Genomic DNA, 19,255 nt, shown 5'->3' on the forward strand with positions numbered 1-19,255 from the left:
TCTGCTGTTCAGAGCTTATATTCATATACCTGATTGCAGGTGCTTATTAGGGCTGTGCTATAAAAGGGTGAAGACTGTGTTTTTAATCTGTCATTTCGATTCCTGTCTGTGATGGAGGATGCGCAACACACGAAATCCATCACATAGACTGCTGTAATGCTTATGGGGATGGCATGTGATGATAACGCCAATTCAAGTCATGCACACAGTGCAGTGTCTGTCAGTGGAATTACATCACTATGAATAAATCAACTTTTGAGAAAGTTCCACGACGGGATCATGCCAGTGCACGTGTGTGTGCGGCATATCTGGGCTAGAGTGGCAGAAGCGTCTGCCGTTCTCACGTGACGAGTGCCATCGATTTACATCCCATGCCTGCAGTGCGTGCTGTGGAAGTGCAGTTTTCCGCCATGACGTTTTTTCTTTTTCATTTTCTTCTCTTCTTTTCTCTCAGCTATCACATATGATACACTCATGCAGAGTTTATAGTTTGTCTGGGACCCCACAATTTGTTGGGCAAAACCCGAGCCGGTGTATTCCTGGACTCGTTTCCCTCCCGGCACCAGGAGTGTAATTCTTTCGGTGCCAGAATGGTGCATGTGGGGCGGAACAATGTTCCATATGCTTGTACATTCAATCAGGAATGTCACGATAGGAATGATGATTTGCCTAACGTGACTTGACTTTTTTTTAAACATCACAGCTTTTTCTTCTTTAGTTTGAATTGGCATAAGCATACAAAAAACCTCCTTCTGTGTACCAAACTGGAGATTATATACCGGTACATTGCTTAGGAGAAAGAGAAGATTTTGCCGAGTACATTACTCAAGTGATTTTTTTAAAACATTACCAGCTGCAGCATTAGTCTAACAATGTGCCTGAGATTCTGCAAAAGTCAAACTTGTCTGGTAGAACTGCGCTCTGTCTCCATGTAATAAAAACTCAGTGATGTGTCAAAATAGTAGAATAGTTAGATTTGAGGTACATTCAGACCATTCCCATGTTTGGACTGTGTGCATTCACAGACCATGGGAGCTTTCAAGAGGGGCTTTATTTCGTGTGAAAAAAGCTACCCAATTTACACCAAGAAATCCTGTAAGTTAAAAAAGAATAATCACAAGACGACTCAGAAACTGTGTCCACATTGATAAAAAAATTAAAACTCCTAGCCAAACTTCTTAAAGTTGGAAAAGATGTAATATACACTGTATTGCAGGTGTAAATATCTATTATATGTAGATTTTGTATATTTTCTTTTCAATGGCATGATTATTGTATGCACATTGTTTACAACTCAATGGCTTCAAATAGGTATTATTGATGGGTTGATATACACACTTGGGTTATGCTTCTATTAGTTAATGAGTCAAACAATTCAGTGTTAAACATACAGATGTCAAGACCCAACATGGGCATACAATGATCACTCCCTTTTTAAATATCCAGACTCGTAATATCTCTTGTCCAATAATAAATGCCAAAGGAAAAAGCTTTGTTTAACACTGGTGCGCATGTCCCATGCATCAGCAGGTATGCCATGGCTGCATCCATTCTACTGTGGTACTGTAGGTTGTACATTTGTGCATGCACCTGTACGCCCATCTTCCTCATCACTAATTGTTTAACGAACAAACTGAAGCAGTATTTTGATAAAATGATGATGAGCATGCCCAGTGCATACTCACAGTGAAGTCATTAATAATTATGGACATTAAAGATATTTTCAGAGGTCAAACTGCCCTTCCAAAATAAAAGATGATAGTGAGTGTTTGTATTTTGAAAGACAGTTAGAGCATCCTCCTCACCCTAATGGCTTGCAACATAAAAGAGTATAGTTACGTTCAGACAGTGATCTGTAACTTCAAGTTAAGCTAACTTGGAGGATAAGCTCTTGCCCCCATAACTACGAGCGAGTCTCACTCGATAAAACCTTAAGAGCCGGAAGTTTGGATGACCCCAGTAGAAAAGGCACTGTATTTATATTTGGGAGGTTGACCCGGAAGCTGAAGGGAAGGGGGTTCACGAGAAGTCACACTTACCTTCAACTTGTGTCCACATGATGCTTAACTATGAGTAGATCCTCCTGCTGCTCTTGGATAGAGCGTTAACCCTGAGAAATCTTGTGATGCTTATTATGGAATTAATTCAAGTTAGGTCAACTTCGAGTGCGTGTACACGGTACTTAGCTTCAATGACAAAGTTAAGAATGACCATCTGAACGTAACTTTTATGTCTTTTCAAAGTCTGGAAGGAAGAATTCTCCAGTCATCGCAAGGATTATGATCCTTTTGCTGTTGTTGTTGTTGTTGTTGGGATTCTTATGTCATCTGTAAATTTATGGTAGAAGACGGTGCATCCGTCCCTCTGTCTAGACCCAGAGTTACTGGTAACTCATTTCTCTTATGAATGTCAACCCTCACCATTGCACATTAGTGAATGTAGCAATTACTTACAAGTTTAAAGGATACCACCATGCAAGGACTTCATGTTTGTTGTGTGACAAATAAACCACTCATAAACCTATATCATGACTATTGGTCATTTAAACAATTCCTCATGACCCCCTAAAAACAACATTCAGTGCTATCTTCTGCTGGTTTGACGCCCTGTAAGGGCACATTACTCAATGTAATTGATGTATACATAAATAGAATATCGCTGACCCATGCATGCACCTAATTGCAACCACCATTGGGGCATGTGTAATGATATATTTGGTTTATAAGCATATGTGGCAGATGCTTTAGTATTATTGATACATTGACTTAAAAGCAATAAGCATTCAACTTACCCATTATCATTAAAATGCACTTGTAAACAAATGGAAGTTTTGCATGAAATATGTATGATGTATAAATTTTGCAAGTGGCACTGATTATTTCTTGGTTTTTTCTTCCCAGAAATCATGGCCATTCCATAGATATTTCATTGGCATGTGTTTAAAAGCAGGAACAGACAGACAAAAGACTTCTGTAGCCCTGGTGGTTCCCCTTATTAGATTCAAACTTACATCATTATGATGTATTCATATCTCATGAGTGAGGAAGAAAGAATGCAGGAAATTAGATACACATATCTCATCCCCAAGTAACTGCAAATGTAAGAGTAATGGTATGTTTTTCTGGATTTTTTTTGTATTCCTCGGTATTGGCACTTAAGTGAAATTTGACTCAATTTCAGCCTGCTGTTAATCAAATTATTCTTTGCCGATGTGAGTGACATACATTGACCAACCTTGAAGCCATGCACCACCCACCATAACAAATGAAACATTTGAAACATCGTCTTTCTGAGCGCATTTCAGAATGAAACATATTCCTAGGTCACATGCAAATACATGATCCTTGAGTCCAAAAGAGCAATATTGTGAAGAAAACACTCTCAGCTCTGTACCACAGAGATGTCCTCACCCATATACTCTCTCGAAATCAGGGGAAAAAGTTTAAAAATCATTTCAGTGATGTTGAATTATCTTTTTTACACCCATGTCAAGTATTCATTCACATGCTTTACACACACAAACCCATACTCGAAGTCTCTCCTTGCACTGTAAAGCTGCGATCTTTATTCTTTATTGATTCTTTGTTTTAGTGTAATGCCGTTCTGTCTTTATTCATGCAGTTTTAGGTTTTCCATTATCTTTTTTATTCTTGATATCTTTATTTCCAGGTGCACTTTTTGATACCAGTTTCATGGAAAACAGGACTAAAATTTTTTTGTGAAATGATGAACTCTGCTGAGTAATTGTATGAACACAGATCCATGTTTGTATTTTCTATAAGCAAAGAAAATGAGAAGCCCAAAGGAATGGTTCTGTTGTAGATAGAAGTTTGGTCATAATTCTCAGTTTCCACTTCCTCAAGAGTAGGTGTATCATAAAAGAAAATTGTACCACTTTTCCAAGAAAGTATGGTAGCTACGCTCACATGGCTACTGTACCGTCAGTGATAGGGACCACGGATGGTTTATAGGTGAAATTTCCCAGGTAAACTACAGGCTCAGTCACGTGGAAGTCTTTTTTTAAAAAAACCAAAATCAAAATAATACATTTAATTTGGCACAATGCACTATATCAACTTTGATGGCTGTCATCTTGATTTTTTTGAGTGGTTGATCTAAATTCTGTCTTAAACTATCTATAACAAGATTGGTGCCAAGTTTCAAGCTACTACCTCTATTTGAGAAATATTTTTTGCTTCATCTCATCTGCTTCAGAACAATCTACTTTGAAATAATAGCGATCAGTATCACCTGTGATGAGCTACCGACTTGGTATGAAAAGTTAGTTTGCAGGCACAAACCCTTGTTTGTCAAAGAAAAAGTCTGCATTTTGCCAAGAAGTCTTAATCATTGACCTAAGGCTATCCATGACTTCACCACAAGAAATCATGTGGTCTTGAGTGATGATGATAACTAAAAGTTAGCTAACAACAAGAGCATTCAAACAGTCCCTTAAAACTTGAACTTTTACTCCCTGGGGTTCCAGTGTCATCTTAAGTTACTCAACTCTAGGCTAACTCAACCTTAAGCCAGCTCAGTGTGAACGAAATTACAGCCCATGGGAGCCATGTTCTGAAAATGTGAAATTTGCTAATAAATGACTACATTCTCATTGAATTATGCATGTGTGTTATCAAGAATATTACCTAATGTGCCAGAAATTGCTCAACTAAAGGATAATTTCAGGGGAAAACAATTTGACAGGGACCAGGCTCATCAACTTCTGAAAGTGATAAACCGAAGCCATTTTTTCAGTGGTCACGATACTTTGTTAGTCATGCACTAATAATGGGTTGTGACTGACCCCCCCCCCCCCCAAGAAAAAAACAGTAAAATGCTAAGCTTCCAAGAGCCAATCAATTGATGAGATGGTTACCGTGGGATCAGATCAACTGATGGGAGCTGGCGAGATTCGCGCACGACTTAGCGCAGAAAAAGTACATTCCCCACAGCGGCTGGCTTGCTGGCTGTCGAGTATCATTAATTGATACGCTGCAGCTACAGGTACCAGGCAGAGGGGACCCGAGGCACTATTGAGCAAGCGGCTAAGCCCTCTATTTCCACAGCTCAACCGATCAATCACGGGGGACAATCTCTGACGCTGCCAAAACATCATGTTTCCCACTCTTGCATGAATGCAGATTTCATGCTTTCCTCAAATTCTGTTTTTTTTTTCCCCTCTCTTTTTTATTTTTTGCTTTCTTTCTCGCTCCATATTTCCTGCTTTTTTACTCTCGAGATACCAGTTTTACCATGTGCGTTGACTTCACGTTGTGTGGCAACAGTCTGCCAAATACAATCAGCCTCTCAAGATAGTGTCTGTGAGTTAAAGAAAGAAAAAATAAAATAAAATGAAGACCCCACCAAATCTCTTTAACAGACATGACAATGAGTGGGTTCTTCCAGTTCAAAATCATGGTGGAATTCAGCGCTATCTCGCCTGGAGGCAGCTGCCGTTATCATACCATGTGGGTATGGCTTGATCTTTGATTGTGAGGATTTGCAGACGAAAGAAATCAACTGTTGAGATGCTTTTTTTTATTGCCAGAACAAGAAATGTTTTTCTTTTGAATTTCATGGTATTCAGCCATTTTAGTTGTTGCCCAAAGTGAAGGCAATCTGTAAACCAACATGCTCTTCCTTTATTGATGAGTCTATGCTGTCGGTAGGATGACTTGCACAATGACTTTAATGTGCAGCATGCATACAAAGAGAGATAGCCAGAGATAAGCTTTGTATAGATGGATGAATGATGGATGGATGAATCAAGAGATAAAGCAAATATGAATGGATGAATTGGTGGATGGAGACAGACTTGGAGAGGGGGCTTTTTTTTAATCAAAGGGAACGCCCATCCTAATATTGTGTTGCTTTGTATGAAAACAGAAAAAATCATACTTCTAAGTAGATCAGGGATTTTATTTATTTATTTTTTTTTTTTGGGGGGGGGGGGACAGACACACAACCAAAGTTATGAACTGATAAAGTTTAGAGCATTAAACAAATTGGCAACTCTGAGTGATGTAGGTGTTGATCAGCTCCCCATTTGTTTTGTATGCAAAATTTTTCTAATCTTCATTTTCTCAAATATTTTGGCACAGACAGAACTTAATCCGCTGAGGAAGACATGCGAAAACATATATTTCTCTTATTATTTTGCCAGGAAAGATCTGAAGAAAATTTTTCCCTTGAAAAAAAAAATGAAAATTTGTGACTTTTTGTATACAAACATAATAGAGAGCTATTCAACTGTATGTCTTACAGAGTTGCCAATTTGTCGTGCTCTCTTATCTCTAACAGATTAACTTTTTGGGGGGTGTATTTTTTCTCCAACTTTCCGCTGATCTACTTTTCTGGTATTTGATATAAATATACTATAACATGATATATAAAAAAATGGAATTCCCCTTTAGAAACATCTGTTCCTTCAAATATTTTAAGCAGCATGTTCCATCTCGAATATATGAACTAATGCCCTCTTTGGAAATGATTTTAGAGCCCAAAATAAATGTATAATCGTCGCACAAAGGTACTGTCTCGTGAGGCATAGGTGAAAGAGATGCATTTGTATTTATTTATGGTGTGAAACTTGGTTTTCATGTGATTTTGTTATGTCTAGGAAAACAATCATGCATGGTATCTATTTATGGTGTATATATGCTCGCTCGCTGTAAGCATGCATAATGTGATTGCGCCATCAGACATGGTAATGGCCTTATGCAGGCAATATAACATTTTGTCTGAAGAATAAACAATAGACAATATATTTTAAGTTTCTCTTTTGAATGTTCCGTCATACATGTAGTCTCCATGACTGGTTCGTGTATTTCCTTGTATCCATGACTGCATTTCATTGTGCATTTATTGACTTTTTTTCCTTCAGGATGACAAATTTCACACAAAGTTTCTATTTACTGTAAACATCTAGTGAAAATGTATCCTGTTTTATTGGTGTCTCATCTTTCAAAGCAGAAACAAATATATGTACAGTGTACATGTGTATAGATTATTACATAAGCCTACAAGCCGAGAAAAAACAAACTGAACAAGCAAATGAGTATACACCCACACACAAGCACACAATACATTTAAATAAGTGTACAGATGCACACACACACACACTCACACACCACACACACACACACACACGCATATATTATATATTCATATCATACATCTACATGATACATATATAGCTCCGATAAGAGGAAAGTGATTAGGAATCCAAGGTCTAAATCGAGCAATGGCCCCGTTAAAAAGTCTCGCATTGGCATTCCGTTTTGCGTGAGCTGGCTGTCGACCTCTGCAAGAGAAGTGCATCGTGATGCGTGGCACGCTGATGGCACAATTTCGAGGACGAAGCCACTCGCTCGATCCCGGGCAGCGCCGGCGGATCAATTACGGGCAAAAGGCGATGGACACCGTTCAGGGTTTTCTCACTGGCACAATTTGTGGAGACTGCAGAAATGGTGACGCTTAATATTTCAACGATTTATGACATTCCCTGGCCAGCTTAGCCATTGTCATATTATTGCCGTCTTTCATTTGATTGCCAAATTTGTTAGCGAAATATATAGATATATTTTTATATGATTCACTTTCTGCCAGATCTGTTTTCTGTTTTCAGTGTGGGGATTAGTTCCAGTGGCCCAAAATGAGATTTTTGTGTTTGTGGTGATGGTTGGACTGCCCTTAATTGATTGTTGTTTTGCCATCAGAGCTTATGTCTATACATGTTTGACACAACTGGAACGTGTAGTAATTTTGCTGGAAATGCCTTTGCACGTATAATGTTATGCAGCGAGAAACATTGCACGAAGGTTATGCATATATTTATGATTTTACTAATGTATTTGCCCTTGATCGAGTCTGATGTCACTATGTGTATCAAATCCATTACTTTTTGCATGTTTACATTTTAAGACCAATATTTAAAAACAGATGATACAAACTTGGAATAATGCTTGCTTGTTATGAAATTTTGGAGGTACAAAATGTCTTCTTTTTTTTTTTGATGTATCTGAAGGAAACATGATTTTCCAACCTAATACAACAATGCTCTCAATTGATTGAATTGATTTTGATTTACTACCTCTGCTGACTTAATGTTACATCAATTTTAATATGAGCAGACACATATAGTTGCTTTCACTCAATCCAAATTTGAATTTGGGTTTTGATTTTCAGACAACATTCCCCATTTGGTTGATTTGATCTCTGAGTGAAAGCATTGCTGATTTTGTTTATAAATATTGCAGCACCTTCTGGCAAGAAATGTAATACATATCACATATATGCAACATTTATTGATTGAAATTTTGGTCTGAGATATAAAGGCACATAAAATCTCCCGTATGATTGATTTGCAATCCTGCATTATACGCCATATCCCGCTGTGTCTGTGTGTTGTGCGTTCAATCTTTATGATGCTGTTTTTTCATTGTATAACTTGATTGCTTATGTTGGGAGTGTATGCCATTTACTTTTATAGCATTGCTATTATATCATTTCCTGTTTCATAATTTTTTTTACATTTTATCATTCTATTTTGTTACAAGATGAAAATGTAAAAAAAAAGAGAGAAAACAACAACGATTTCCTGGCAGCATTTTTGTGGCTGAGGTGCTGGAGTGGGGATGCCCTAAATTTATTGATTAGGAAGACGGACTAATTGAAGTTGATGAATGTGAACCCCAGAATGTGTGTTGTAGGCATGCCTGGGTTTATATGGGTTGATGGATAGATATGACACGTGGTCGCCCGCTGCTGCAACATAATATATATTTAAGTATAAATATATATTCTGGCTAGGCTGTGCAGCCATCTCTCCTATTCCTGCCTGACGGCTCGGAGATTGATATCTGTGCCACCATTCTGTTTGCATGTCGCTGAGGTGACAATGATTGAAGGGGGTTGCCGGCGTACACGTTTTTGATTGGAAGCCACCATAGCACAAAAGACTGCTGAGGTTCAGCTCTCCCTGTTGTGTTTCTGACATGACATGGCTGCAGATTTTCCTCTTAGAAGCCCCATTTATATATGATAACCCATTATTGTTACAATTTCATGTTTTTTGTTGCACTTTCATGTTGTCAAAGATTTTATTCTATTGGTTTTTTTTTTGTGTGTGTGCATTCAGGGAGGATTTTATAAATTTTCTCGAATTCTAAATTCATTCGGGGATTGAAAACGACACTGTATTGATGATCACTGGCTGGAGTACCCTTCTCTAGAGCAAGGTGGTAGCAGATTGCACAGTCACTTTGAGTTATTTGGATCATTATTGCTACTTAATTGCTCTCATGAGGGAAACACACACACAAAAAAGGTGCACCTGCTCAGAAAGACATAGAAAGTTGTGCAGTCAGGTGCGTAACATTTAACATCACTCTTTTTGCTACAGTAATCTACAGAGTGGCCGATTTTTTCTTGTCCCTATCTGGGTCGCATGTTAGGATATATGGTCGGCACACTGAAATGATCAAAGGAGAACCTTTCATGAGGTTGTAAACTGCAGTGGGCCATCTATATATAGAGTTACGAAGATCAAAAAAAGGAGTGCATACGAAAGAGTTAAAATGAAAAGTTATCCTTTTTATGTTATATCTGTAACATGGAAAATTTTCACTTGTCCTAATTTTCTTCCTTTCTTTTCGGGGGGGGGGGGGAGGGCAGGCAGTAAGGGACGATATTAATTATAATGCTTTTGAATTGAGTGTGCTGTGCATAGGAGAAAGTATTTTGGTACGTTTGGTAATGATATCTATTTGCGGTGCTGTAAAGAAACAATGTAACATGATTTCTTGTAACTTGCTTCTTTGAAAGCTTACCATCTGTCCTAGAGAAAGCTTGTCATACTCATTCAGAGATTAAGACATTTTTGTCCCAGAAGTCCATCACGGTGACTAAAATAGCAAGTTCAGATATATATCACAATCATAGCTTGTGAGAAAAGGTTGCATTTACACTGAAGAAAATGGCTGACACACATTCATACCATGATGATAAAACCTTGAGGAGTTGATATCAAGAATTGACATTAACTCATTTCTGTGACGGCCACTAAAATCGTTACATTTGAAGTGTTGGTTGCTCGAAAAAGAAGTGTAGTGGCGCTAAATAAAAGGAAGTGTAGCAATCTATCTTGAATCTTAGTATCCCGATTGAGCCATCTTGATCAAAAGATGTGCTCCTTGAAAGTTTGGTGGCCCGACATTAATTTGTGGTGCCTTCAGGCTATTGGGCCTTTGTGAATGTGGAGCCTTGTGTATTTACATATATATCCAAATATTTTACTTGCATAGCAAAAGAGTGCTGAAAAAGACCCCAAAAGAAATCCCATCATTTTCTAACTCTTTGTAGCAGTTCCTACAAGTTGGTCAGCCAAACTTGCGCCACGCTGGCGTGGTATTTGCTCACTATTATTGGTTACGCCATGTACCCACGTTATGTGTTCGTGTGTTCTTGAAATTAACCGTGGCTTTGTCGAGCCTTGGGGTGTCATTAATGGTATGTCTCAATAAAAAAACAAAAATGTATAGAAATCCACAGTGAATGACATGTTACTTTGAATAATGACTCTATATGTTGTCCTTTATATTTTTGGTTATGAATACTCGTAGAGTTTGATTGACAAGTCTGTTGACAAATTGTGTCCACGCTAATCTTTTGTTTCAGCTATAAGTGGTATCATGAGTTTGTGTAAAGATACATATTTAAGAATGCAAGGTTAAAATGATATGTCTGCTTGTCAAGGGTAAAGATTCACTTGATGTGTTTTAGTGCTACACATGGATGAATTGGAATTGAATCTGTTTTGGGATAATTTTGTGAGATGGCACGTACGAAAATCAGTGACATGCGGACCCAAATGTGTCCCCATCTAGCTTTTTCTCTTTTCTCGGTGTGGAGGCGGGGGAATGGAGCAAAAGCAGGTACCAGTTTGGGACAAAAGGATTTGAAACAAACAGTAATTGGATATTGACTTGCCCATCTATGCACAAACATATGGAAGTTTATGAACGCTCAGAAAGGAAAACTCCTTGAGAATTCCCTTTCATTTGCAGCACTTTACATGACTAATAATGTACATGCAGTCATGGATGCTGCTATTTAAAAGCCTCGAACTTTTGATGATTTTTGTTTTGTTTTTTGTTTAGCTTTTCTTTTGAAGAGTAAGCAACTGACAATGTACATTCAGCTGTGGGTGCCTATATAAAACCCTCATCTTTTGATGTTTTTCTTTGTTTATTTGTGGGGGTTTTTTGGGGGGTTTGGCTTTTCTTTTGAAGAATATGCAACTGATAAGGTACTGCAGCTATGGTGCTATTGATGTTGGATATTTGTTTTGCTTTTTGCTTTAATTTTGAAGAATACGGGCATGAGAAAAAATGTTCAAATGCCTGTAGTAGATAATTTCTCTGAGTTTCATGGCATGAGTATTAAAAGTTTATCAGTCCCCAAGGAGGGTATTTAATTTGTGTGCATGGTAAAAGCTTTGCATTTCACGTGGACAGGACAATTTGGATGACAGTGATGCTGCTGGAGCATCCTCTCTTCCTCTCATGCTTGCCCAGAGAGATGGGGGAAGATGGAGGAGGGTTTGGTGATGGATGGTCACATCTGATCCATTACCAGTCTTAGCACATGCATGATGTTAGAACCGTTCCTCTCCTTTCATGTCCTCCTTTTTTTTTCATTTCTCCCAGCAGCTCCAAACAACAGCCGATAGACAATGGGAGAGACTACTTGAGTTGCTGTCTTGCGAATTAAATTTCTTTTTCCAATTCTCCTCCTCCTCCTCCTCCTCCTCTCTCGTTCGTATTTCTCTCCCAGAGCCAGCCAAGCTTTTGCTCTACTGCCGCTGCCGCTGCTAAATGCGTGACGCTCATTGTCTCCCGCTCCCAAGCTCGTCTTGGCTCTGCTCAGATGGAACTTCTTGCAAGAGAGAACTCGGCACAGCGGGGAGGCGCACGGGTCGATTATTATTCCCATTTCTTTTTTTAGGATAAAGGGCGTAATCTGATTTGGGTGCTACTCGTCATGCCGGCTCTGTCCAAATAACGCACATATTGTGTCGAAATGTTATGCCGGAATAACTCGCCTCCCCCACGCACCCCACCCCAGTTTTTCCGGCGCTGCAGATGATAACTTGGAGTGCCTTCCTTGGCAACGAAGCTCCGGCTTTGACTTCAGAGACAAAAATGGCCACATCACGATGCATCAGAAATGAGTCTGATAAAATGCATTCATTATAAAGACCTCGGGGCAAATATCTTTCCTTCCTTTTCTATATTTTGTTGTTGCAACTTGACATGCGAGAGATATATTAGGTATAGACTGGTCATAACCTGTCTGCGATGAATTTATTTTTTATCATCATTTGATAGAAAAAAAAACCACAATGTTAAGATAGACTTTGTACTAAAGCATTGTGTTTCTTGGTTGGTTTCACTAGACTTCTTTGCTTGTCAGCTGCATCATGCTCAGGTCAAAAGTGTCTTGTTTGCCATGCAAAGTTTCAGATGTTTTTAAGCATGCAGAAAATGTGATTCTCTTCAGAAAATAGTCACACATACCCACAAGCAGACTTACACACATACATACTCATACAATTGTGCTTTTTAAAATCTCAGCATACATGTACATTTATTGGTCGTTGATATTTTTTAAGACCAATTAACAAGATAGTTATTGCAGATACATAAGAGATACTTATGTTTCATGTGCCTATCTTCAGGCCTGTCCACAAATTGTTCAACTACCCCACATTGATGCACTCTGCGCAACAGGAACATATAAAGCGGTCTCACAAACAGCCGGAAGTACACTCCAGTAGAGTGCAGTGGTACGCTTTAGTTTCGGTTGATCATGACTTTCGCTACAATAAAGGGAGCCCTCACATTCGTGTCTCATTTCAAGTTGTCGTTGTAATCGTAGCCGCCTCAGACAAGGATGCATTAATATTTTGTTTGAAAAATAAGAATTTTATGTACTGAAGGGAAAGTAATCAAAGTGAGAGAAATAGTACTTTTCTGTAAGCCTGGGAAAAAATATGTAAACCAATTTGGTGAAAACTTCAGTGCTATCAGATTACACAAAGGTTTATGACTCTTGACAACATAATGATGTTCAAATTTTGTGGCCACCCCAAGCATTACCTGCTGTAGTTGATGAAGACAATCTTGTGTGCATGAAAATTGGTTTTTGTTCGAAAAGAACTGCTCCAGCATGGCTGAAATGCATACATACAATAACTTGATTCACCATTTGAAAAGATACCACATCTTAAACTTGAGTACAACATAGTAACAGATGATGTATTGATGTTCAAACTGCTGTAGCCTCGTTGTCACTACTTGATCTAATTTCTCACGAATTCGTTCCCATGTCTATTTGTTTTCGTTATTAACCTGCAGTGAATCAAAATTACATGCCCATTGTAATAAAATGGTAAATAACTGACCCTTTAAACCAAGTTGATTCTAAACCAGCATCACAGCATTGGATCTTGTTTCACTCTTTTAAGATGGATGAAATCAAAATATGCATGCGATTGAGTGCATTCAGTGCTTTAGCAAAACACATCAGTGAAAGTTTAATGGAAATTAGATAGTCTGTTCAAAAGCTATGAATTTGTAAAGCTTTGGTACCCCATTGCAGGATAAGAAAACTTCTACAGTTTGTGGCATCATGTGTGGAAAACGATATAAGGAAAATGTAAAGAGAAGTATCCACAAAATTTCATTTTTAATGAAAAGTACACATTTTTTTGACATGTTACTGACCTATGTTAAAGGTAATTTTATTCTCCCTTCTTTCTGAAAGGGGTAAGTTAACTGCTCTTTCATTGTGCTAGAAAAGTGAAAATTTATTAAATTTTCTTAACATTTTCTTCATATCATTTTCTATACACGATATCACAAAATGCTATAGTCTTTTCATCCAGCAATGGCGCCACCAAAATTGTACAAATTTATAACTTTTAAACAAATTGACTGATTTTCCTCAAACTTTGCTGATATGTTCTGGTAATGTTGCAGCATTCACTCAATCTACATAATAGTATTCGGGTTTCATTCTCCTGTCAAGTCGGCAGACTTGTGGCACACTTCTTCAGAGAGAGAAAGAGAAGGTGGATTTGATATTGTGAAGGGGAAGGGGCTGAGGGAACGAGACCCCAGCAATGAAAACGAAACCAACCACGGGGTGCAGAGGCGCTGTATAATAATGGCGTGACCCCTAGATGACCTTCTAAATACTTAGCTGTGACAGGTGTCCTGGGGAGAAATTCCGACTCCTCGAATCCAGGAAGAAGTGTGGCGGATTTGTTAAAGAAATCAGCTTTAATGGGTTAGTGAAACCCCCTCCCCTTATATTTCCTCCCATGTTTTTTTTTTTTCGCCCCCTTCTCCCTTATCAAAATATAATGTGACTGTTCCAACTCTTGATACATTAAGAGCAAAACCACCAAATAATTTTGCTGCGACACTAATTGTTCTTTGTGATTAATTCTTATGATGGGGGGGGGGGGGAGGGGAGAGAAATATGTATACATAAATATTTATATCTATGTGAAGTGCTGTTCCTTTTTTCTGTTGTATCCGATCCATTTTGGCATTATTGGCATATCCATTTACTTAATGTTTGAATACTAAAAGTTATTTGTGGATTGCAGCAACATATTTTGATAAAGTGCAATATCCTTAATTTCGCTGAAAAAAACAAACCAGTCATTGCAATCACTTGTTCTGAAATAATTTCTTGCTGACTAACAGCAATCCAACAAAAAAAAAATGAATGGTTGGTTGTTAACAATGGGATTCATGGTTTCAGGCTTTTTCATCAAAAAATTTGTGATGTATTTAGGCCTACTGTATTAAGCCCGCTGATTTCGTCCTGCAAAATATTCAGGACAACATAATAGAATTAATTCAACCACATAATCTAGACTATACCTTGATCTCTGCAAATATTCAGTTTCTGAACATTTTGAAATTCATTTCAGTCCTACTACTTACAGTGTACACACTAAGCAGGAAATTTTTATGGCTGCTTGTGATCTTGTAATCCTGAACACGGGCAGCCTGAAAATCACTTTCATGTATTTTGTATCCTGATCATTATGTAGATGGAAAAAAACAACAACAACTATCAAACAAAGAAACAAAAACCTACTTGTGCATTCCAGAGGTGAGATATAATTACCTGGCTATACATTTGACAAGCACTCCTTGCCAAATACTTTGTTTGTTATAAATCATATGTGCTGCTGTTTCCTCATGAAGTAGTACGCACAAATGCACAAGTATAATGTAATCATATGCTTTCCTTCCCTTACTCACCCACTGAGGGTGCAGTGTGCAGTGTAATCTATTCAAAATGACTCTACACAAACACCAACAAATGTAACACACAATGTGCAGTATAATCCGTTCAAAGTGACTCAACACAAACACCAGCAAATATAACACCTACCTTGCAATTTAATCCTTTCAAAATGACTCAACAAAGACACCAGCAAATGTAAAGCATGGCATGCAGTGTAATCTGTTCAAAGTGACTCAACACAAACACCAACAAATGTAACACACAGCATGCCGTATAATGTGCTCAAAATTACTCAACACGAGCACCAACTAATGTAACACACAGCATGCAGTATAATGTATTCAATAACTCAACACAATCATTAGCAAATGTAACTAACTGCTTGCCCAATTTAATTTCAAAAACATATTACTTTTTAAAAAAATAGTATAGTTGGTTGTTTTCTTCTTGGATAAGCAAATATGAATCTCTATTGATCTGTTAATTAATATACCTATGTTCATGTTCTGAAATGTAATTGTGATATCACTGAAGGGATCTTCATGTGCTTTGTATAGGAAAAGTCACATATCTGATTTGCCTCAGACACCCCTCCCCCCACCCTGATCTCGGCATGAGTGTGTTTAAAACCCAGATTGCTTTTTGTCAAATGTAATCTGTGAAAACAGAATAAAACTGCAAAAGAGGAAATTTTCACGCATTTTGCGCTTCCAGAAGCTAGTGCAGTGGGCAGTGTGACCGAGCCCCCATGGAGTCGTGTAAAGCGCCGATCCGGCGCACATCGGCAGACAACTATACAAAGGTTCCACGTCAGACAAACTCACGAAATGCGCAAATCGCGCATGTATCGCGTAAGGCTCGAATTTCTTACATGATTCATGCATTTACGCAACTTTTGGGCAGTGTGACCGGGCCCTAAGGGAAACGCGTGTTGTAGCAGAATTAAACCATCCTCATTCTGTGGAATGAAAAGATTAGCTACAGGAATATATGGCATGCAGAAATATTTGTGTGCTTTTATTTTCGCACTAGCTTCTGGAAGCGCAAAATGCGTGAAAATTTCCTCTTTTGCAGTATTCCAAACTCCCTGTAGGTGGCAAGAAGAGTCTGTGGGGGAGTAAAAATTGTGTGAAGACTTGATCACAGCAATAAGTCATATAAACAGAACTTAAAGTCGTTTAAGTTGTGCAGATTGCCAAACCTTACCACTGTAGTAAAAAAAAAAGAGAAAAAGGAGGAAGGGGAAAAAATGAGGATATGGACTGAAATTGATCTTTTTACGTATATTCTTGACATTTCTGGTTTTTTTTTGTTTCTGTTTGTGCATATGAGTGGGTGTTTCACCATCTGCTAAACTGAACCTCGTCTTTCATCCTCTTTCACTTTCATTTCCGCGACGACGGAGGGAAGAATACGGCAGTTCTGCCATGATCCAGCGGGTCAAACGCACAAGACTCTCGTGCGGAAACCCAGCTGGTCTGCGATCCTCGTAAGCTTCATGAGGAAGAGCACACATCCCCCAATTTCTTTTTCTATTTCATTCTTTTTTTTGTATCTGAAGATGTCTTTCCTGCTTTTTGGTTCTTGCAGTAGCATGATTTAACTGAAACCCCCCCCCCCAAAAAAAAAAGAACAAGAAAAGAAAAAGAAGAAAAGAAAGCAGAAATGAGAGAAACCAAAACCCCAAAAGATAGTTAAGATGTGAGTGATTATATGAGATATTGATTTTGTTTTCATCCACCAGAAGTCATATTAGGGGAGATCCAAAGCGGAAGCTCCGGACATTCCAACAAGACTTGATCGGAATGCTTGCTCAGGAAAGAGAATATAACGAAAGACTTAAAAATAAAAAAGACAGCAAGACAGCAAGACAGCAAAGACAGCAATGATAGATAAATAGATAGATGGAGAAGAAATGAGAGAAGAAGAAGAAGGAGGAGGAGTAGAGAGAAAGAAGGGGTAGATGAAAAAGTGCAGATCGAGTGCGACATTAAATCGACTCCAATGGCATATTTTCATATCCCCCCACCTTTCACCCGCATTACAGCGCCTCCTGCAGATCTGACTCCGATACTTCCCTGATGCTATCAGTAAATCACACATAATATTCTCCAGAGTGCCATATGTTTCCGCAGCATTAATAATTGGGATGATGCACATTCTCCGCAGTTTCGCGCAACTCCGTGCCGTCGGAGCAGTTGGCCCAGCTTTACACATATTGCTATGTAGACAAATAGTGTTAAAATCTACCGATATTATGCCTTCTCATGCAACCTCCTCAAGTGCGATGTATTTGAGGAACGTTTGCGGAGAAGCCGGTTGTCTATAGAAAGGCTGTTTTCATACCCAAGCTTTGTGTACAGAATGGGAGGGCCTTTCCTGACGGAAGTTTGTGCATTGAACAGACGTACCAGTTTGCTACGTACTGGAGGTGGCTTCCCCCAACATCACCCTTCTTGCTGGAGAAAGATGAAATTAACTGTCTCTCTGTTCATTGCAGTTTACTTTCTGATTACTGCTGTACTCCATATATCTGATCTTGCTATGATTTTATTAACTATGAGCTTATCCTCCCTGAAAAAAGAAGAAGAATGTAATCTTCACAAGATCAATGTGTAAATATGATTCATACTTCAGAGAGACAGCTAGTGTGATCGTTGGATTTAGATGTGACATACATGAATGCGAAATCCAAGTCCATGATATACTGTGTATTTTACACGTATGTTTCTTTATCAACTTCTAAGTGATTCAAGTGCACAGGGTAGAAAAAAGATTATCCATCACAGAAGAGAAGTGTGGACTGAATGAAAGGTGCTCTGCTTCAACAAATGGCATGGTTTGTTGCTTTAGTTGTTGGACTGGGGGCTGGAATCATCCATTGAGGTGTATGCTGAAAATTGTCCAAATGAAAGAAATGTATGACTTTCAATTTGCACACCGTTTTGGCCACTCCATTTCATTTGCTTTATGATAAGGTTTTCCCCCCAATCGTATTGTTACTATAGATAAGTGCATTCTCGGATTCACATCCCCCCTGCAAACCCCCCTGCCATTTTACAAGGCCGTAATCATTTTCAAGGTAATTATCATTGAAGCAAAGATACCAGGTGTGAAGTCGATGAAAAATGAAATAAAAATTGTGTATTAAACAAATGAGGGGCCCCGCCCCTGCTACCTACGGCCTTCAGTCCGTGTATCACTTGTTTGATGTAATGTGTTGTAATCTATGGAATTTTCTCTTCTTGAACACACAGGTAGCTAGCAATCTAATGCACTTGCTACTTACTACAAGGCCATGCTCTCTCATTGAAAAATAAAAGCATTTAAAGTGTTCGCACTGTTGCCGTGTCGGGCAAGTTGGTGGATACTTTTGAGAAGTTCTCTCATTTTCATTTTCTCCCGTAATGGATATACCACCATACTTGAGAACTAGATTGAAACATTCTTTGTGCATGCTATGGATAACAAGTGGAGTACATTATTCTTGGAAATGTTTTTATGATATTGGCACAGTTTTCCCCAAAGTTCTTCAAGATGCACTGATCCTTTAATACATGCCTTGTGTGTTAATGACTGGAGCAGAAAACCCATGCTTTAGTGGTGCAAAGATTCGCTTGCTCTCCCGTTTTGTCGCGCTATGGCAAATTATTTGTGTAACTGATCTTATCGGATCGATGATGTAAACCTTAAGTGTGATCCGATTGCCATATCACAGACAGACAGACATACTAGTAACTTTAGTTGTCACAAAAGTGCAGGAATGGTGACAACAAAAATAGAAAATATATAATCAAGATAATACAAGAAAAAGATCCCTTTGCTTTGACCATCATCAAGCAGTGATTGATAATTTTTATACACATATCACAGACTTTTCTTGCAAAGTGAGGCATACAATGTTTCCTTTCTCATAATGTGTATA

At 38.4% G+C, this 19,255-nt stretch overlaps 1 protein-coding gene across 1 annotated transcript in view; it reads left to right on the plus strand.

Annotated features, from left to right (window-relative positions):
- LOC139739541 (uncharacterized) overlaps positions 1–19,255 on the plus strand; it is a 187,551-nt gene that overhangs the window by 45,683 nt on the left and 122,613 nt on the right. The gene's annotated exons all lie outside the window — the stretch shown is intronic.

This window comes from Diadema antillarum, unplaced genomic scaffold (assembly GCF_040938485.1).
Source record: "Diadema antillarum isolate AM-2024a unplaced genomic scaffold, OU_Dant_1.0 seq00000803_RagTag, whole genome shotgun sequence".
Classification (NCBI taxonomy): domain Eukaryota; kingdom Metazoa; phylum Echinodermata; class Echinoidea; order Diadematoida; family Diadematidae; genus Diadema; species Diadema antillarum.